Source organism: Temnothorax nylanderi, unplaced genomic scaffold (genome assembly GCF_030848795.1).
Source record: "Temnothorax nylanderi isolate EJ_2023f unplaced genomic scaffold, tnyl_v1.0 TNYL_tig0101_pilon, whole genome shotgun sequence".
Classification (NCBI taxonomy): domain Eukaryota; kingdom Metazoa; phylum Arthropoda; class Insecta; order Hymenoptera; family Formicidae; genus Temnothorax; species Temnothorax nylanderi.
Window position 1 is genome coordinate 449,685 of NW_027249163.1, and position 13,761 is coordinate 463,445.

General features: G+C 37.0%; 1 long non-coding RNA gene across 1 annotated transcript in view; it reads left to right on the forward strand.

Moving 5' to 3' along the window:
• Nucleotides 1-458: 458 nt before the first annotated feature.
• The window catches only part of LOC139775639 (uncharacterized), a 56,124-nt gene continuing 42,821 nt past the window's right edge, over nt 459-13,761 (forward strand). The window contains exon 1 of the long non-coding RNA XR_011718885.1: nt 459-1,034. This is a non-coding gene — a long non-coding RNA (uncharacterized lncRNA). The remainder of the gene's footprint in view (nt 1,035-13,761) is intronic.

Sequence of the window (13,761 nt, forward strand, 5' to 3'; positions counted from 1 at the left end):
GACGGCAGGAAAGTTTCTATGGTCGGGTTTCTGTTAGGCGACACCTACGTGGAATCATGCGTTCAGGATGAAACGAAAAGAGTTGGCATTCCCTTACAGTAAGTTGTTATCATGTTTATTGGTTCGCCGTTTGTGTCTGAAGAGGTGAAGTAAAATTAAATATATCGCACATAAGTCATGCGTAAGTTTCGAATCGTCTATCTCGCAAATGGTTCTTTATTAGTTTTATCATTTTTAATTAAAATTTTTATGTAACATCACGTTTAGTTAGTAGAGAAGATTTTTTTCCGTCGCCAAACACATGTCGGATCTAAGAGCAAAGATAGAAATTCTTATTCTCAATTGAAAATGAGTTAACTGTAACAAAATATTTGGAAAATTTATGTTACTGGTTAATAATATTAATAAAGAACATTGTAAATAAATTTTAATATACGCGCAATTACTTTTCATTGTCATCATTTCTATTAAATAAGAAAAGATTTTAAATATAATTTAGTGTAAAGAATCTTTAAATACAATTATATTTTTGATGTAAATTTTTATCTTTGCTACTAAATTTCTTATTTAATATTTTTTAATATATATTTCTATCACTTTAATAATTTACATATATCACAGTAAAGCACATCGCGTAAAATACATCACGGGCATTACTTAATTAAATTCTTCTTGGCCGAGTTTCTACATCGTCGCAACACATTTATTATTCATTCCCACAAACGATATATCGTCGTCTCGTTTGTCTTCGAATGACCCGGCTTTGACGATGGCACCTGTCCGTGTGTCATGCGGGTGCATAACACGTCACGTGGGCACGCTGGTTGTCGCTCGGTGCGTAGATAGATTGCACGTGACAGCTCGGCTTCCTGACGATCGGCGTTAAGCGAAAAGTGGGGTCATCGTGCTTTAAACCGTGCGCCGTGGAAACCGTACGTCGTGACTCGTTTTGTCCTCGGCCAGTCACGACTGCGATCAAATCTACCTGTTCCCGAATCGACCAACCGCCACGCCGCCGCAGTCTGACCATCGCGGTAAGTCACTACTTAAGTATCTTTCGCGCCCGATTGGCCCGAAGGGCAAGACTCTCCCCGTTTCGAGCAGCGAAATAACGCCTGCATTATTCGTGTTACAAACTGGAATAGTTAATGATGTCTTCGTCGGTTCTATAACATAGTTATTATAAAAGCTTTGCGTGGAAGTAGCAAGTTTGTTAAATGGATTTATATAACTTTGAAGATTCAAACGAGAAACGTTGACGTTGAATCGTACGTACTGGATTAAAGACAAATTGTATTACAGAAAGAAATTTTCTTCGTACAAATTTAAAACCTCTTGAAACACAAAAAGTTACAAAAAGTAACAAAAATATTTATTGAAAAGGAATTTATGTGTATAATTTATATATATATATATATATATATGCCGTTGTTTTAATTAGACGAAATGTCGTGGTCATCGCCCAAACCAAATAGATATATATAGCAAATATAGATGCAGCGTTATAAAATAAATTCTTGAAATAAATGAAAAGTGTTTAATATTATTTGGAATTAAAATTAGGCTATGTTTATTTCATAATTTTTATCGACTTGCGTGGTCAAACAACTCGCAAACTGACGTGACATCGAGATTACAGAATGAAAATGTTTTCCATAACGGGCGATTTAATATCATCACGAGCGTCGTCGTCTGTCAAGCCCAATGCGTTCATTCGACACATGCATACCAATCAATATGATATCGGAATTATTTAATGTATCTTCGACAGGTGCCCTTAACAGCATTTATTAGCATTGCGCGTAACTTTTTTAATCGCGGAGCGTAGCGTACTCATAAATCGGTCTGATGATTAAACTTGAATCTCTTTTCGGAATTAGAAAGCCCGTGGCTTAAGCAACTTTATGATCACCCTGAAGATAGGGCAATGTTTGTGATCGAAAGTTTCAATTAGAACTTGGAAGCACTTTTAAAAGTTCCTGAAAATCGAGTCCCCTCGTAGGATTAGGTGCGTGTCTAGACTCTTCAATAATCGTCGCTGCTATGACTGAAAAAAAAAAAAATACGATTGTGTTATTGATCTTGCTAAGATTTCAGCTTTTAACTCGAGGAAATTTCTCTTTTCGAGTAAATATAAAAAGAAAATGTCAATAACACATACTTATTGCTTTGTTAAATGTGTATGAATAGACACGAAAAGAACTTATAAAATTGATTTCATAATACGACTTTATAATGTGTTATCTGTATTATTGTGTATTTGCTATCTTGTAAATATGTTATCAAGAAACTTGTAAATTTGTTATCGAAGAACATCGTTGAAAATACGGAAATATCAAAATTCGAAATTTGCTTTCAAAATTTACTTTGCTCTGATAGTTTATTGATTCTTACTCTCGTTCTTTTACAAGGCTAGCGTCGCTATCCCGCCATCCTTTTTTTACCATCTCTCTTTGAATCTTATTTACGCGAGCGTTTGCAATTGCATTTGCACAGTAATTTTGCATCGGCGGAGAGACAGCCGAGACGACCAAGACGACGATGGCAATGATGACGACGATGCTGTCGTCGACGGAGACCGCAAGGTTGGCTAGTCAACTTCCAACTGGACGTTTTTTTATTTTTTCGAGACTTTCAATCCCTTTTTCACACATTCAAGAGCCGATAGAAATTTATTCGTTATATGTTTAATGACTGAGTGATGGCGCGACTCTGAATAAAAAATCACAGTAATTAATGTTCTGTGTTAAATAATATATTCGTATCTCATCGTATGTATCGCGCGATGTAATCGCGCAAGGACCGCATTTGTCCATTTGAGTCGCACTGTAATCAAGTGTTGCTAGCTTTTGTTTGATTTTCTTTTTTGCAGTGTGTTTGATAATATGTATATTATTATTATAATTGATATTATTATCATACATAATAACAATTTCTTATCTGCAAGAATTTGCACAAAATATAAAGAGGTAAAATATTAATTGTTATATCAATATACCACTTTTCTGATAAATAAATATATATATTTATTTATTAGAAATAAAAATAAATTTTATTTCCTTTTAAATAATTCCATGGCGAAATTTTTGATCGCAATCTTCAAATTTCTTTCTTTTGAATTAGAGAATATCATTGTTTAAATGTTACGATTCTAAAGACAAGGTTTGCTGCGCGTTTGTCTTTCCGAGCTTGAGAACTTGGCGTAGAAGCTGTATTTTATTTTGTCGCGTGTCATTCGACCACTCTGAGCCATTAGCCGCGCTAGGTAGTTTTAACTCGCGGAACGAAGGCAGCTAGGTTTACCTTTCCTCTCGACGTACCTGATTGTAAACCCAACTTTCTTGAGTGCTTCCTGAATAGCTGCGGACACCCTCCTTCCTTTTTGCTTCTTCATTAATGAGTCCATCTTATATATCACGGGTTTAGTGTTTCAACTGAAACCGGCTGCGACGTCTATTACGTCCTCGCCTTTCGTTCCATTCCTGATATATCATAGCAAAATAATAACAATATTAATCATATGACGATACGATGAAATATCTCATATACAAGAGGGATATCGCGTGTGTGTCTACAATGGATATAATAAATCATGTAAATTCAAAAAGATAGAAATACACAAAGTGTACGGAATTTTCAATTACAATGTATTTTCAATTTCAAAGGGTGTTATATATATCCATATAACAACCGTATTGATGAAAGAGCGTATATATTAATTCGACAAAAATACTTCAATAAAGAAAAATATTTAGATTTGAATGATGTAATTATATATATATAATTATTTTATTTTTAATGCATGTGTGTGTGTGTATATATATACATATATGTGTATGGGGCATCTCATAAATCGCGCTTCTAAAAGGAGCGGTAAAAGATCAATTTCTTCATGAATGTCAATAGAAATCCATAAGTTAAAAACAGTAATAGAAGTGTCGATTGTTGTCAGTTGTTGTTTCTCACGTTGGATTATCCGCGATGAGGATCTTTTTGGCGGTGGAGATTAAAGAAAATCGATATCCCGGGTACGGAGGGATGGGAAAGTCGCAGGTGTTGCGGTGAGCCAGGTAAGCCTGTACGTAATTTCTGGTAGTGAAGAAAAGGACAGAGAGAGAGAGAGAGAGAGAGAGAGAGAGAGAGAGGTAGGAGGGGCAGATAGAGCAATGTTTATCGGATAGAGTCATGATAAAACCAAAGGAAGTTTGATTTAGAGATTGAAGGCCGAGATAAGTAACTACAACTGTTTTTAAAAGAATATACAATAAATCATATATTTATATATTATATTGAAGAAAATTTGCGATTCGTTACTCTTCTTTAATTTGTTATATTACAAAAAAGTATATGAGAAAATATAAATTATAATATTCTCTGATTTCTGGTTCCTGTTGCTTCATGGATTTTTATGATCAAAATAGTTGTCGGAAATTTTAATTTCTATACTTTTAATTTCTAACACATGCGGATTATTATTAAACACGAAGGAATGTTACTCAATCACTCGTTTATTTTATCACTGTGTTCGGTTACACACATAGATACATATATATATATTATTATTAATAAACACATAATCCGCTCGCGACGGCTATGGGGGATAAAGTTTTTCCGATACGAGATATCCTACCTGATTCACTGTGTAATCTGCGAGAATGTTTTCATAATATACAGCCCACTGGTATCTCGTGTAAACTAAATAACGAAATTTGCAATTTATTTATCGGTACTTCGAACGCGACCGATTGAAGTGCATCAATGGACGATTCGCGTAAATATATCGCTCGTACGCGATGCACTCAATTATATGTCGAGCTTTCATTAGCGATCGCAAACATCGCCGACCGGAAAACGATTCGCAAAAAAATTACGCGGCAGCCGATTTGAATTTTTCAATAAATGGCATATCGGCGCGGCGCGCGGCGTGTCGAAAGAACTTTCCGGGCCGTGCCGCACCGTCCCGCGTTCCCGCCATTCGATTGACCGAGCATTAAATAATATCGCGCTTTTCCAGGAGCGTAAAGCTTTATTGCTCAAGCTGCTTCCTGATCCCCGCTGTGAAATTGCTTTACGTCTACTTCAATGGGTTCGACGGCTTTTGAGATTTTTGTTGCTTTATGTTTCTCCACGTAATCGTAGCGTCGCGCCGCTATCCTTCGCTCGTCACTCTGCAGGCGTAGATAAATCATTTTCCGAATGTTAACTGATAAGCAGATACATATTTTTATTATACAGTTTCAGCGATCGGAAAGGTCGTTTTTCTAGCATAAGTTTCGTGTTACGCTACTTATCAGATCGGGCTTGGATCGGTACCAAGTTTCTCAAGTTTTTCCAGTTGCAAGCGTCATAATAATGCAGTCTCTAGTTGTTATGCAATCGCATCGTTATCGTGATACTGATTACTTGTCGATACAGCGATGACATGAAATTCATGAAAAAGGTGAATCTTGTTGTCGTGATTGCCGCGCGGTGTAACATTTGACGCAAACGCTGCGCATCTCAAAGCTATAAAAGGGAGAGATATAATTAAGGATAATTAGATCCCGTTTAATTGGCTTCTTTGAAACACACCGTGATTTTTGTCATAACAAACTATAGTCGCGTGTCGCCAGCGCCATATTCAATATCGCAGCTTTATTAACAGTAAGTCTTCGTTCAGTGTTGGCTGAAGATAATATTATTCACTGTATGCAAACATGCAATTTTCGTGCCATTTCATGGCATATTTCGAAAACATTGAAAAGTTGCTGCACACACGTACTCTAGGCAACCTAATTTGATGAAAAAATAAATCGCGGAAAAGGAGAGGCGTTCGTTTGAGAATGTCGGAAATATATATTATGCATCACGATTCGCGGCGAATTAATATGGAGAAAAAAAGAGACGTGGCGGCTGGCGTACATTTACTTAATTTAAGCAAAGAACATTTATTGTGCGGGCTCTGAGTGTTTTCTTTTTTTTTCTTTTTCTTTTTATTTTTTAGCAAAGGAAATCGCGTATGATAAACATCCGCGCACGATAACGTTTTCCGTTTCGAACTGAATGTAATGCACTGCTGAGAATACGAGCGACGCGCGCGGGAACAATGACGTACACATTTCCTGGGGAACGATGCCGCACCTTAGCGGATTCATCGATCAATTCGATACACTTTGCTAGTGCATAATATACGTATACGTAGGTATATTGCAGTCAGGTCATATTTATTTTTCTTTCTCTCATTTCATTTATTGTGATTTTGAAAAAGCAGAGAGTTGATGCATCTTATAAAAAATACGAGTAGATAGAAAACTCCATGCACCTGTACAATCTTTAATTAGCATTATTCAGTTATGATAACAATCATAGTAGATTTTTTCCTGCCTATTTTCTGGTAACGCTAAATTTTATTAACTTCATCGTTTACTGTATTAATTAGCTATCACACAGCAACGCTATAATGTAACCATAGATTCGTATCGAATCGATTAACAAATGGACATTAATGGGTGTTCTCGACAATCCGATCGCATTAATTTACACCGCGAGATTTCATTGAAGTGCCAAAATTCGAATATAATTGACACTTACTTTACGCCGACGAGCACACGCGGGCGACAAGGACGACTCGTACGTACACGTTGCTTTCCTTGTCTATACAAATATTTGGCGAAGAGACCTACTCACGTGCAGTGACGCCATGTATGTGCACACGTTACATGTGTATGCACATACGTGTTTTACGAACGCAAGAACAACTCGCAAGCGCAACTCGGAGTAGTTGCCGCAACGTTATGTTTGCTATAGTGGAGTATGCGTGGTGCACCCAGCATACTGGGTATATCAGTCTACCGGGAATATACATGACAGCATGTATAAGCCCGTTTGTCGCTTTAACAATTAGCTTAATTGTTTATGCGACCGAGAACGCGTCAGCGCCGCTGGCGCAATGTTGATTTCGCTGCACTACTATATGTGGTGGTTGCCACGAGAAGAATCGAATGTAACCAACGTAGTAGCATCAGATATTTTGATCTTGAATAATTTTTTCGAAATTTTATAAAACGCACGTGAGAATCTCTCGGGATAAATTACTTATTTAAATTCAACGATATTTCTAAATGCTTTTTGTATAAGCTCTTATATTTTTATAGATTGCACTATAGTGGTTGCTGCGAAAGATTAAGTGCAACGATACAAATAAATATAATAAAAAATATTATATCACTGCATACTTAAGATATTTATTGAAATATTTATTATGATATAGTTGCATTATTCGGTATTGAAAAATTTTCGAAGCCTGAATGAATGATAAAAGATGTGAGGTATATATTCTTATCGATGTAGTCCGAAAGTAAGCCATTTTTCAATACCAGTCCTGTTGGTACATTGTGTTTATATTGCACAGAACGCAGCGGATACCTAGCCGTAATGTAAACGAACTGGAACGCGTGGTAAATCCAATAAACCGATTTTCACTCGTTACCGGACCAAATCGTATTTTAGAGTAACTTTTTTACATAGCCGCCGTATATGCCACCCATATCGGCGCGGTAACACACTGGCAAGGATAACTGGAAATAACGAGCCAAAACGGATACGAAATTTCCTAAATAGTTTGTACACCTAGAGTATATCCTTTTTTTTTCATTGAAACAAGCATTTTTTTCATGACATATTGATTTTGTTGACGTAACATTTTTCGCTTTTCATGCAATTCATCGATTAATCAAATTTTCTGTACCTTTCACGTATAGATATACATATATGTATATCTCAATGAGTTCACACTAGTTTTTCTCACAATATATTCGTTGTTTCTCGTTCGCTTATCGTGCGAACATCTTATTCCGTCGTAATTGCATTTTTCGTATCAATTAATTCCCTTATTATCTTCTAGCGGGTATTCAAAGGCCGGGCCGAATGTTTTTACGCATACCCCTTAACAAAGTTACATCGCGAGCGAGTTGAGCTCCTTTAACGAGTTCGTTCTGGGGACGAATTAATAGGTGTTATCCCCTTGATAGAATTGAAGTAACGAGATTAAAAGTAAAGGGCCTTTCCTGGAAGGAATTTCGTCTCTTGTCGCTTGACACCGTATTAAAATACGGTGGAAGGTTCCCGTTATCACAGAAGGGTGATTATCCGAAAAGTGATGTGAAAATGGACAATAATAACAATAATGCGTATCTGAGTATTTAATTACAATTGTGTTAAAAAGCAAAAGATTATACAATATAATGTATATCAATTGTAGCGATGTGTTGAAATTAATATTATATCGCAGATTTTATACGCTTTAAATATATACAGATTTTTTTTCTGGAATATAAAGCTTTCGCGGTATAATTATGATTAAGATACTTTTTCTTTGCCAGCGATTAAATAATAGCTGGTAAAGCAATGAGTAATGAGACGTTTAATTACATAATGCTGTGTCATTTTATTTCATCGGGCCAGTATGTCATCTTTCGTGGTTAAAGTTTCGTAGGGGAGAAAAGGGGAGAATACCGTCGTAGCGCACCTGCCTTCCAAGTAACTTGGAATTAGGATTAAAGGTGGCCAAAAATTAAATCCTTATCTCGGTGGAGCCGACAAGCAGGACGACGGCGGGAAAGGGGTGCGAGCGGTTAAGGGAGGAAGGAGTTCTTAGGGAAGCTACTGGGCGCTCCGCTTCTGCAGGCTCGAACCGGCGGGGGTGACTCTTAATCTGGCGCCAGCGCTGCAATTTCTTCCCATTAGCGGGCTCCTTCGCGATTAAACATTTGCATAATCTCGGGACGCTTGTTATAATTCGGAGGCATAATATATATTTAAGACCGGAACGTGAACACCAACAATGCGCGCGAATATTTTTACCGCTCGAAACTTTTGACCCTCGAATCCGTTTGTAATTTCTCTGTTGCTTTAGTTGAGTTTATCAGTTTCGTACATAATTGATTTTAATGTCTTCTTCGCACGATGCGATTTACTGCGAAAAATTCTCAACCAAAAAATTTCGGTATTTTCTTTCAAGTCTTTTATTAAAATACTGTGGTAGTATACAGAAAGAAGAATATTTAAAAAGTTTATGATATGTCTAATATGACATGTCATGTATACATAAATGATTGATTTTATCAACTTATAAAGTTCAATTTTCTGTATCGAATTGTTATAGATTTATCACAACAGCGCTCGCGCGCGTTTGTAATCCTAAGTATTGGCTATTCTTAGCGTAGTATTAATAGCAATATCCAGCAATTCATCGTATGACGCCACGATAGTTCTCCAACTCAAGTTCCTGTTATGCGGATTACCGCGAAATATTGGTGAGAATTAATGAGAATTGTAGTTTGCATATCTGAGTAATATCGTTACCTAACGCATCTGTACAACGTAGTTACTACATCAACCATTGTTGTAACTAAATACTGGTCAACACGGTAATCCATACAATAAAGTTTCTCTATGAATCTGCTTGCTGTTATTAAAAGTTCAGTATCGTATGTACATCCAATATAGTCTTATATTAATAAAGCGTTAATTGTATTGACGTAATACTAATTCGGTTTGTCTCGAAACGGCCACGGTGATTCGCGCTCTCACGGTGAGGAAAAGTAATTCGGGGTATTGATCGTTCGCGGTTGATGGTTTCGTGTTCCTGGATATAAAGGGAAACCGCTATACGATGGTTCGGGGGCTTGAGAACCCCTGTTTGCTCACCTCGCTATGAAATTGGTTGGGACCACTTTGACGCGTCGATGAGCTCCTATACCTCTCTCTCCTAGTGCTCTCAAAACTTCTCTTACCCCAACTGTACTTTCGTATACGCGCTTTTGTGTGTGTGCGTGTGTGTGTGTGTGTGTGTGAGCGCGAGCGCGCTTGTGTATTATATGTGTCCTCATGTGGGAACTGGCATTGCTGCAAAACGTGATATCACCCGCACCGTTTACCGCGCAGATGTGTGCACATACGAAAACGGTGGTACACGAAATCGCCGGCTGTATTTAACACTGGAACAGATTTCTCTAATCGTCCGCTATTCTCTAACCGCGATAATACGGCTCAGATAATACGTACGTCTGCTTTCACGACATTCTGCGGTCCTGAATGTTTAAATCTTTTTTTTTTAGATTGAATATTGAGAGAGAGAGAGAGAGAGAGAGAGAGAGAGAGAGAGAGAGAGAGAGAGAGAGAGAGAGAGAGAGAGAGAGAGAGAGAGAGAGAGAGAGAGAGAGAGATCGCAATGAGAGAAATACAATTGAAACTATTGCTACATAATCGGTTTTATTAACGATATTTCGTCACAGTCTGTTTTTGTGACACAATATGTGAAATCTGTCAAACTGTAGAATTTGAAGTTCGCATTTTAGTTCTTGTTCTTGTAAATAATAAATTAATAATTGAAAGTATTAATTTTTTAATTTAATACTTTTTTTACTTTTTCCTATTTCGTATTTAAGATATCTTAAATAATAAATAAAAGTAATTAACATTATATTTTATAAAATTCGAAAAAATCTAATAAAAGACTTTGAGAAATAATTCGTTTTGTACAACAGTTGTATTTTTTTTCTACATCACTAATTATGAGTTAAAGATACAATCGTGAATACTCTTGTTTTATAATACAATTGTATAGTTATTAGAATGAAAGATATCCCTCAAATTTGTTATATAAAAGCATCAAAGATTTTATATTTTGTCTTAAGTGGTTAGGGAATTTGGCGGTTAAATTTAATCGATAAATTGTGATACAAATGATTTTGCGCAATGACTTATTGTATTCCTGATACAAAGCTATGACTTGTCGACTGTTGATTGAAACACACTCACCATATTAACGGTCTGTGCTATATCATAACTCGGAATTAATTATCCGGGATTACTTCGCGGCGTCCATTACGGCATCCAAGTAGTTAAAGCGCAAAGGTAAGCCAATACCAGCTCCTGGCTTTGTGAGATCATTCCCGTCGGTGGCGGTGGTCTGGTTATAGGACTCTGGTCTGCAGTCGAAGGATTGACTGCGTTATCGAACAATATTACCGGTATCGTTCCCAGAAATTAATTAGGTTCGTTGGAAACCCCAAAAGTGTCAACCAGTTGATGATTCTCTCCCTCTCTCTCTCTCTTTCTTTCTCTGTTTCCCTTCTTCCCTTTCTCCCTCTTTTACAATTAATTATCTGTTTGCAAATTAAATATAACTTTGGTATCTTTATAAATTCTTTCCTTTTAACTACATCTTATCTTATTTGATAAGGAAATTGCTAGAAAATGCTTGATGGAAAATTATATGTATCGCGTTGAACAAGGTGAACAATCTCCTCTCGTGATCGTGATTTCGATGGCGAATATCGTCAGGGTAAATTTCGAAACGCAGTTACGCGTTCACAGTACTTGGCGAATGACAGACATTCTCTCATCCTCTCTTTCTCCACTGGTCGCTCTCTCCATCGAGGTGTGATGAGTTTCCGGCGCGGAGGTTACCTGCGGCTCTGCGAATTCCGGATTTAACGACTCGCGTATTGATCGCCGCCAAGTACGGTGTAATGGACTTGGTTCTAAAAGCGGCATGGTACGCAGATATTTAGATAGAGTAGTGAGAAATCTCGCAAAGGTGAAAAAAAATCTGACTAGAATATCAGAAGCGTTTTCCTTACGTTCTTGTGTGAGTGGTACACATCGGTTTAATATACTCGACGCAACATCACAAGCGCAGAAATGAGTTTCCGCGGGATTTATCATTTCTCTCGTGTCGCTTTCAGAAAATGTGCTTATATCTCTTACGTAGTTAGCGTGCATATCGACGGATTATATCGTCTTTTCTATATATTGTAGTTCACGTGGCGTATTTATGTAATTTACTACTAAAAATGTTAACTTCGCTTTCTTGCTATTGACAACTATAAAGTTAAAGCAGCTTTCGTAACCTGATTTCTCGGCAAAATAAATCGAACAGAAAGAACGACCACCTGGTTTTTCGGCCGAGTAGAGAACTTGGTGTGAATGGAATTTGGAACTGCGCTTGGTGTCGGTGAGAGCTTCAGCTCGCTCCTAGCTTAACAGAGATTTCGTGTGAATGTTCAGGAAGCTAGAGATGCGTGTTTAACGCATTGGGTTTTGAGCGCGAAGACGGGTAGAATATTTGTGGGCGGAGTGGGTGGGAACGGACGAAGGAAGTTAGGAGTTAGATGCCACGTTGGCTAGAGAGTGAGAGAGGATGGAAAAAGGCAGCAGCGAAATGGTTTGGATTTTATGGATTTTCGGATTTTACGCTTTTTGGGCATTGCTGTAGCGTGCACCCAGCTCCAGCTTGGCGCATCGGGCGACCGATGTGTGCGGTTATAATGGTGACTACGTGTGTCCTGCAGAAACTTCCTTATCGCCAAAAGTCCTTTCAGGTTGCTGTTGAAAGGCGATTTACGAGCTGATTCACGGAAAGTACACGTCGACGCTGTCCATCGTGCTTCGTGTTTCTGCGAATCTTCACGTCGTGACTTTCGTGTCTAATAGATCTTGAGCAAACCAAACATTTAACCCGCTATTGAAATTACAAGTATATCGCTAAGATAATAAATCCGGTAACAACACACATTGTTGTATTAGCCACGGTATTGATTTAATCAACTATGTTTACGTCTTTTATACGATTTAATCGTTTTCAATAATAATATCCATATTTTAAGTAATATTCTTTAATCATTATTATGACTGCTGTGTGTGTTTATTTTTCATCATTGAATGTCAACATAAATATATAACAAAACTCAAATGTTGTCGAATCGAACTATTAGCCATGAATCAGTCAAACGCTGATAATTTACATGTAGAATCAAAGTAAATTTACGACGAAATATTCGAAATTTTAGAGATAACAATGTACATATATGACAAGATTTTTTTACAGGTAGGTAAAATATCATTTGTACTGACGTCGATACAAGGCTAGCGAAACCAATTTAATAGTTAATTGTAACCATCATATAAATAATATAAGAAATAAACGAGATTCCTGCAAGTTGCACTTATGAGCTCTTTTTACACGCGTAAGAAATATAAAGAGAATATAAGTAATACCTTATTACTTTATTAAGTGTTGTACTTTGTAAGTGTTTGAGGCGTGTAAGAGTTAAGAAATACATAGTTTAACATTATATTAAATATTATGCGTAAGCGATTTTATCCAAATTATCGAATTAATTTCGATCTCCGGCATTAGCGCCTCTTTGGCTGTTCACGAGAGTAATAAGATGCTCGGTAAATCGGCACCTTTCGGGCATTTAGAGGATGGCGATTAATAACTGACTTCGTAAACTCGCGACGATTCGTTTCCCTCGGAAAGTTCCGTAATTACTGATAATCTCGAACGGGGAAAACGATCGGCAGGAATCCTGGCTGGCGAAAAAAAATGGTGCGAGGAGAAAGATTTCCTGTCCGCTAGAGGAAAAAAGCGTCGAGATAAAAGACTTACCGAGCGATTAATAAATCGAGTGTCTAATTGAACGAACACTTTCGAGGAAAATTCAATTCGGCATGTCGCCAGTGAGTTATTTTCTTTTGCTTTTATTATTGCAGGATAAGTAGGACGCAATCGACAAAGAAAGTTATATCAAGAATCTGATTAAGATAACATGGCAAGCATTAGTCTTCAAAACTTTTATTCGGAAGTACAAGAATTTTAGATAGCAGTTAAAAATTATGCTATAATATATGTAACAATGAAAATTAATAGAGAAAATAAAAGAATTAACAGTTGATATGCACATTGATATGAATGTCACGAGAGGTAAATTTACA